Consider the following 9,142-nt stretch of genomic DNA (forward strand, 5'->3'; position numbering starts at 1 on the left):
TGAAGTTTAATTTACGAGCTTTGGGGAAAAAGTGTAAATATGTGAAAGTTTAGGGGCAAAACTATAATTTTGCCAAAATATGAGTTTGGGCCAATTTGAATAATGTGAGTCCTAATTAGACTATATTTTAAATGATAGAGCAAGGAAAACTAAAATTCGGGCTAAAATGGGGAAAATACCAAGTTGTGGACGAAATGGTAAAAGTAGCCATTTTCGCATACGAGGTAAGTTCATGTGTAAATAATGTAGTATAATTGTTATTTTTAAGTTATTGATGTTAATTATATGATATGCTGATTTTTATCATGAAATATATGCTTTGTGATTATTTTCGAATAAAATGCAAATTATGTGAATTATTTGTTAAATATAAAGTGCTACCGAGTATTGGTTTCGGTATTTTACGGAAGATGGCATGGAGATGTGTTCGAGGAAAATCCCGTTTGAACCTTAGGAATAGATTAGGATACAAGTGACATGTCACTAGGATATTTGGGCATCCGAACTCGTTGAGTTGAGTCCGAGTTCACTTATGGATGCGAATGTCCGAACTCGTTGAGTTGAGTCCGAGTTCGAGAGATGTAACTAGGCATCCAAGCTCGTTGAGTTGAGTCCGAGTTCACTTATGGATGCGAACGCCCGAGCTCGTTGAGTTGAGTCCGAGTTCACTTATGGGCGGGTTACATTGTAGCTTGGCTACATATGTGGCACTTATGTGCAAACTTTCCATGTATCCGAATTATATTCTGATGTGTTCAACGGGTAAAATTCTACTCAAATGGAGGAATACTCGAGATGAAAGGGACGTAGTGGTAAGTGTTGTGAAATGAATACTTTGAACAGGTATGTACTTAACCCTCGGGTTGAAAACTCGATATAACAACAATATGGTAAGATGATAAATGAAAATGTGATATGAATGTATCGGTGATGATTATGCAAATGATGTTTTATGTTTGCTTATATAGTTGTGTTACTTGCTATTTGCATGTGAGCTTACTAAGCATTTATGCTTACTTCCTCCTTTTCATTCCTCGTAGTGTTGACAAGCCAGCTCGGAAATTGGGAACGATCGGAGGCATGCTCACACTATCCGTATTCCATCTTGGCATAATGGCTTGCATATTTTGAGTATGGCATGTATAGCATTATAATTATTTTGTATTTATGGTCTTATGATATGGTTATTGAGTGGTATGGAAATGCTTGGTAATGATTAGCCATTGGAATGGCTAATCATGATCATATTTGGCGTTATGTATGCTAAATTGCTAGCTAATTCATGGAAACCATGAATTAGGTAAAATTTACCATAAAATAGATTCAGACAACAGCAGTGACGTGAGTTTGAAAAATTATAAAAAATAGTAGAGATACAATTAGATGATGAATAAATATGGAATTGAAGAATTATGAGTCTATTTTCATATGGATGGAACAAAACAGGTATATGAGTTATATTTTATGAGATGTTTAAATTTTTATGAAACAGGGCCAGAGCGATTTCTGGACCCCTGTTCTGACTTTGGAAATTCACCATAAATTTTTAAAAGATAATTAGAAGTCATGATTTATATTTACAGATTTCTTATTGAGTCTAGTTTTATTAGAAACAAACGGCATAGTCATTGAAACTCTTTACAGGGAGATATCTGATTCATAATACACAGAGGTCAGAGCAGTCGAACCCTGAAACAGGGGAGATTTTAACTAATAAACTGTACTAATTTGCTCGACCAAAAATTCTAGAAACAAATTAGTAAATAGATATATGAGTCTAGTTTCAGGGAAAATTTACAGAATTGGATTTAGAGTTTTGGAACTCGAGATATTAATTTTTAAGCGACTGTGATGCAGATTGCTAGCTTGACTGAAAATTTTAAAAATAAATTGTTTGAGCTGTTTAAGTAATGAATTAAGTCTGTTAACACCTCGTGTTCGACTCCGGCGACGGTCTCGGGTACGGGGCGTTACATGTTTCTATTCAAGATTATGAACTAAATTCCCTAGATACCTAGGGAGGATGAAACCTATAATGAATCTTATTATTTGATTTCTGATTTACATGATAAATACTTTATTCTTATTCTCAATTATGTATGCTTATTTCTTGTTTTAATATCACCGCAATATTAATTCATGTTCCATGTGTTTATTTCAGTAGAGAAAAAGTCCCTGTTTAAAAGTAGATCTAATATAATTGAGTGGAGTTGCATGCAATCATAGAAATAGGACGACATAAATCTATTAGATTAGAATCAAATCTAATAAGGGAATCCATAGATCGAGTTAATGCAACAATAGGGGTTTTAATTAGAAAGAGATTTCAATTAATTAACCTAGAGTCAGTTGTTCTTACTCTCGAAGGAGATATTAACATAATTTAGGGATTTCTACGGATCAAGACACAAGTGAATAAATCTTTTAATTCATATTCATAATAATGGTGAAGTCTAGGTGGATTCTTTCCTAGGAATTGTCTATCTCATTGGTTATCTTCGCTTATTTTCTTATTTCATTCTCTATTACGTTCCTATTTAGAATAGTTTAGTAATTTTAGATTTAAAAAAATTACTCCAATTTTTCGGCTAAATAATAGAAAAACAGTAATTACTATTACTTTTAGTCCTCGTGGATACGATATTCCCCACTCACTATAGCTATACTATTGTTCGATAAGTGCGTTTGCCTTAGTCATATTTATAATTAGCTTATTGACCATCATTGGGATACCATTTTTCTTTCTTCGCCAGGGGAACAGCCTAATAGTTGAATGTTTCTACCTATTATTTGCAATAGCAGCAGTTGTAATGCCCCAAAATCCCGAAACCCAAAAATCCCGAAATCTCGAATTTTCTTTTTTTCTGGTTCTAATAAAAAAATATGCTAAGTATTTTCGGTTAAGTAGGCAATAGTAGGTCTTGGCTAAGGTTTAATTTCGAACTGAGGGGAAAAGAAAATTATGAGTTAATAGTTAAAAGGACCTTTTTGGCAAGTAGTTGGGCTTTTAAATAAAGGTAGGGGAAAATGGCATCAAAAAGCCTTACGGAAGAGTGGCTAAGTGACGCCACTTAGGGTGTAGGGAGGTGGCATTAGTGGCTAGCAAGGGATCCAAGTTTCGAATCCTAGCTTAGTATTTTAAGGATTTTAATTTTGGGCTTTCTAGAAGGTTGGAAGTGGCGTGAAGACGGACTCCAAGGGGAGTGTTCAGTAGAGAAATTTGACGAAAGGATCAAGGAGTTATCAGGGAGAAAAACGAGGAGATGAGAAGTGAGGAGCAAGTGGAGCCGAATTGGGAACTTGGGCTTGAGAAATTCGGCTATAGGGACTATAAATAGGTGCCGAGTGGGAGGTTGTCAGGCTAATGCTGAATTGCCATTCACCCTGTTGCCGGAAACCCTCTTCCTTAAAAGTCGAAAACCCTCTGTTTCTCTTTTTTCTTCCTTGTACCGATTTCCATTCTTCCTCTACTTCATTGTTGACTTTTCTTTCTTTTTCCTTGGAGCCGAATAACCCTCTTTTTCCATACAAAATCACAAAGGGCCATACACCTCTTTGGCCGAATACCCTTGGTGCAACTACCACTCCTTCTAATTAGGTCAAATCTAGTGTAAGTGTTTGTTCACCCAATCGGTTTTGCTAAGAATCTATTACGTTGTTCTTCCCTCACTTTTTCTAATCAACTTTGGTAGGGAATTAGTATTAGATCTCGGGTTTTAACTCTTCGTCAAATTGCTCCCTAGGTGTTTTGCGGTTTTGTAAGTATTCCTCTCTTATTGACCAAGGTTGGTCGAATGATCCTAAGTGAGATAAGGGGGTGAATAATGTTGGATGCGAGTCCCCTAGTATTTGGTTTTAATGAGTAAGATTAGTGCAGATCTTGGGAGTACGTGATCAAGGAAAAGCTATTAGAGATTGGTGTTCAAGGTAAGGTTAAGGTGAGGTTTCGATTTTTGGGTAAAATATGTATTAATGATAAGCCATAATTTATACATATTTTTACCCCATGTTTAACACATTTTATGGATGATTTCCTATTAAAATTGGTGAATTCGATGCTCCTACTACTTTAATCTCATGTTTTATACTTAGGAGACCATACAAGAGTGAAAAGAACGAGAAACGGGCCAAAAACAGAGAAAATGGGCCAAAGTACGAAATCAACACGACCTGGACTTCCTCACACGAGAAGCCTACACGGCCATGTCAATCAGGTAGAATCTAAGCACGACTCACACGGGTGGAACACACACCCGTGCCATTCTAACAGGCTCGAACACGGCTTGAAATAATCGCACACGAACATGGCCCATGGGCTTGTCCCTGCCGAGGCCAAGTTGAGTCCAATTTGGAAAAGTCCACTCTTGAGGGCTCATAGGCATTCCAAAGCCTATAAATACATCGTAGAAGAGGAGAAAAGGGGACACACAGAATAGGGAGTAAGGAATTACTCCAAGGAAGCTAATTGATCCATCTCAGAAGCCAGATTCATAATCAAGACTGAAGATCTCTCCTCAATTCCCCTTCAGGGGTTTTGGGTTTTCTTTATGTTTTGTATTCTTTATTATTCTGAGATGTTTTCTTATTTAGTTATGAACTAAATTCCCTAAATACCTAAGGGGAATGAAACCTAAGACGAATCTTGTTATTATTTTCTGAATTGTATGATAAATATTTAACTTGTTCTTAATTATGTGTTCTTAATTCTTGTTTTGATATCCCAGGATACTGATTCAAGATAAGCTTTTATTCAGAGGAGGAATAGACCCTGTCTAAGAGTACATCTATCATAATTAAGCGGAGTTGATTGCGCGCCTAGACATAGGGCGACAAGATTTTGCCGGATTAGGGTGAAACCTAATAAGGGGATCCATAGATCGAGTTAATGCAGCCCTAGGGTGTTAATTAGAGAAAGGTCTCAATTATTCAATCTAGGGATTAGACGTTATTAGTATTGAATAGGGATAATAACCTAACTTAGGGATCTCTACGGAACAAGTTAAATGAATAAATCATCCGATTCGAAACCAGAATAACAAGTACAGTCTAGGTGGATTTTTCCTTAGGTATTGTCTTAATTCAATCGATTTTCCCAAAAGCAATTTTCCAATTCTATTCACTGTGAGTTCTTAGTTTAGATAATTAGTTAATTAAAACAAAACCCCATTATTATTAGGCTAGATAATAAAAAGACAGTCATTACTAGTACTTTTAGTTCCTTTGGATTCGACAATCCGGTTTTGCTAAAACTATACTACTGTTCGATAGGTACACTTGCCTACATCGCGATAATAGTTAGTTTCAAGAACGATTAATTATAAATATTTAAAACCTATCACGAAATCCCGCGATCAAGTTTTTGGCACCGTTGCCGGGGAACTCAAATATTAGGAACACTCAATTTTTATTACTTTAGTCATTTATTTTTCTTGCAATCTAATTTTATTTTTAATTTTATTCTAATGTACTAATTTTCTTTTTCTTTCTTCTGGCAGGTTTTTATAGTTTATGACTAGAAGAAACCCGTCAGGGCCACTACTTTTTGATGAAGAAATCGATCGCACAGTTCGAAGAAACCAAAGAGAAATAAGGCGAAGCTTAAGATACACAGAGAATGAGCAAGAGGACGATACTCAACCCCCAACCGAAGAGATGGCTGAAAACCAAGGCAATTAGCTACCTCCTACAATTGCGGCTAATTAAAATCCTGCTCCACGCACTATGTATGATTATGCTAAACCTTCTTTAATAGGAACTGAATTGAGCATAGTTAGACCTATTGTAGCTACAAATACTTTTGAACTGAAACCTAACACAATTCAAATGATACAACAGTTTGTTCAGTTTGATGGTTTGCAAGATGAAGATCCCAACGCTCACATAGAAAACTTTTTAGAACTATGCGATACATTTCAAATCAATGGCGTTTCTGATGATGCCATACATCTTTGGTTGTTTCCCTTTTCATTGAGGAACAAAGCTAAACAGTGGTTGAACTCGTTACCACGAGGGTTAATTACTACTTGGGAACAAATGACCGAAAAATTTTTACTAAAATATTTTTCGCCGGCTAAAACGGCTAAATTACGTAATGATATCTCTTTTTTTGTGCAGATGGATTTAGAAACACTCTACGATGCATAGCAGAGATACAAGGACCTTTTAAGAAGGTGCCCCCACCATGGGTTACCGCTTTGGCTTCAGGTTCAAATATTCAATAACAGCCTGAATCCTTCGACTCAGCAAATGGTTGACGCAGCTGCTGGCGGAACCATCAATAATAAAACACCTAAAGATGCTTATGAGTTTATAGAAGAGATGTCACTGAATAGCTATCAGTGGCAAGTCATGAGAACAAAGCCAACAAAAACAGCCGGTGTTTATAACGTCGATTCAGTCACCATGCTCTCTAATCAGGTAGAACTCTTGAATAAGAAAATTGATGGTTTTCTTAGTTCTTCACAGGTTCATCCAGTAACGAGGTGTGAGACGAATGGAGGAGGGTCATGCACAGAGTATCAACCCTTCAACTCTATCACCGAGGAGGAACAAGTCCAATATATGGGTAACAATAACTCTTGACCTCAAAACAATCCATATAGTAACACTTATAATGCAGGTTGGAGGAACCACCCCAATTTCTCATGGGGAGGCCAAGGAAATTAGCGACCACCTCTGGTCTACCAATTTAGCCACCCTATCAACAGGAAAAGAAGCTCAACCTTAAAGAGATGCTCACAAAGTTTATCTCGGTGTCAAAAACCTACTTTCAGAACACCGAAACAACACTTAAAAATCAACAAGCGTCAATCCAAAGGCTCGAAACTCAGATAGGCCAGCTTTCTAAACTAATCTCCGAACGACCACAAGGTAGCCTGCCAAGTAATACTAAACCTAACCCAAGGGAACAACTCAACGCAATTAATGTTCAAAATGAAGAAGGAGTCATTGAGGCTGAGCCAGAACTGAGGCAAGAAACAGTGGTAAGCAAAGGTAAAGGTGAGGTAGATTATAATAAAAACAAACCAGTGACTATCGAATATAAACCTCGTGTGCCATACCCCAACGCGATAAGGAAAGACTGCTCAGATGAACAATTTGGTAAATTCCTTAAACTCTTAAAAAAATTACATATTAACTTACTGTTTATTGAAGCCCTATCGCAGATGCCAAACGCAATGAAATTTTTAAAGAAGCTTTTAGCAAATAAGTGAAAGTTGGACGAGGGGTCACATGTGGAGCTGAACACAGTTTGCTCGGCTATTCTCCAAAATAAACTACCAAAAAAACCAAAAGATCCAGGGAGTTTTACGATTCCTTACTTAATTGTTAGTTTAGATGTTAATAATGCATTAGTTGATCTAGGGGCTAGTATCAACGTCATGCCTTACAAAATGTTTAAGTAACTAGGTCTCGGGAAACCCAAACAGACTAGGATGAGCATTCAATTAGTAGATAAAACTATAAGATTCCCTATGGGTATTATTGAAGATGTGCTAGTTAAAATCGATAAATTTATATTTCCCATTGACTTTATTGTTCTAGACATAGAAGAGGATAGCAACACTCCCTTAACTCTAAGAAGGACCTTTTTAGCAACTGCCAGAACGATCATTGATGTTGGCACAGGTGAACTCACACTCTGGGTGGGAGACGAAACAATCACCCTTCAAGCTCGCAATTCTGGCAACACATCAGAAATTTAAGGTTATCTTTTAAACCATTCTAATAAAACTAACAATATGGTGCAACCTACTTTGCAGGAAATGAGTCTGAATGAAGCACATGAGTCATTCTCAAGTAATAGTAGAGGACCTACTCACGAGGAACGAAGACTACAACTAGAGAAGCTAGATGAATGGTGAACACATAAACCAAGAACACACGATAAACCAAAACTGCGCCAAAATGAGCTCGATACCTTTCCAAATCAACTTAAGGTTGGCGATAAAGTCTTATTAGATGCCGTAGATCCTCACATTTTCATTGCCAGAAAGGATGAAGAAATCTCTCTTACGGTACTTAGTATTTTTCCATTCAGTACGGTCGAGGTGAGTCACCCCAAGTTCGGCACTTTTAAGGTAAACAACACCCATTTAAAACCCTATTTTGATGAGATTGATAGCAGGAATGAGGAGTATAAACTCCTCGAACCACCATGACCATTCAATGGAAAGATAAGTCGAGCTTAGACTATAAATAAACACTTCTCGGGAGGCAACTTCTTTAAAATTTAGTCTTCAACACCGAACTAACTAACGGAGCACTTGAATACAGGCTTTCCACAGAGACACAACCAACAACACGGGCGTGCTTATGGCCGTATGAAAATAGGGCAAAGATATCCCCAAACACGGGCTACGATAAAATACCACAGCCATGCGACATGGCCATGGTCGAGCCTGCCAAAACAACACGGGCGTGCGACATGCCCGTGTGAAAGAACCGTGGTTGAAACTGAGAAACTAGCACGGGCATGTCACACGCCCGTGTCTAACACCCATGGTCGAACCTGTCAAATTACCACGGGCGTGAGGCTTGTCTACACGGGCGTAGGAGAAGCGAACGAAGCTAGACACGGTCGTACGACACGGCCGTGTGCACCCATACGCCCAAGGTACACGAGCGTGGGACGAATTTCAGACGCACCTAAATAGGAAAAACGCGAAACACACGGGCAAAATTTGGGGAACACGGGCGTGTGCCCTGTCCATGTGGCCCAAAATCTATAAATACCCTACACTATTCACATTTTTCCCCATTCAAAAACCCTAACCCTAGCCGCTGCAAGTTCACAAGGCCTCCCTGCCACGCCCGTGCGCCGCTTCCCACTCCATTTTTTTTACGCTCAATCTCTCTCCCTTAACGTTTGTTTACTCCTTTCACTTCTATTTTACTTATTTCTAATGCTTATTATCAACATAATCTTCATTTCTTTTGAACTATTTTTCATTTTGCTCATTATTCTATCATTTAATTTGTATTCTTAGGTTAGTTACCATACATTTCGTGTTAAATCAAGTTCTTAGGAAAACCCCATACCCATGACATTACTATGCTTATTCTCATGCTATTACTATTGTAATGTCTATCATTTAATTTACATTCTTAGGTTAGTTATCATACATTCCATGTTAAATCA

The 9,142-nt window shown here is 37.6% G+C and overlaps 1 non-coding gene across 1 annotated transcript; it reads right to left on the reverse strand.

Annotated features, from left to right (window-relative positions):
* Positions 1-6,081: 6,081 nt before the first annotated feature.
* Positions 6,082-6,188, reverse strand: LOC121206658 (small nucleolar RNA R71). The gene has a single exon (XR_005901767.1). It is a non-coding gene; the product is annotated as a small nucleolar RNA R71 (small nucleolar RNA).
* Between the last annotated feature and the right edge of the window lie 2,954 nt (positions 6,189-9,142).

This window comes from Gossypium hirsutum, chromosome A01 (genome assembly GCF_007990345.1).
Source record: "Gossypium hirsutum isolate 1008001.06 chromosome A01, Gossypium_hirsutum_v2.1, whole genome shotgun sequence".
Lineage (NCBI taxonomy): Eukaryota > Viridiplantae > Streptophyta > Magnoliopsida > Malvales > Malvaceae > Gossypium > Gossypium hirsutum.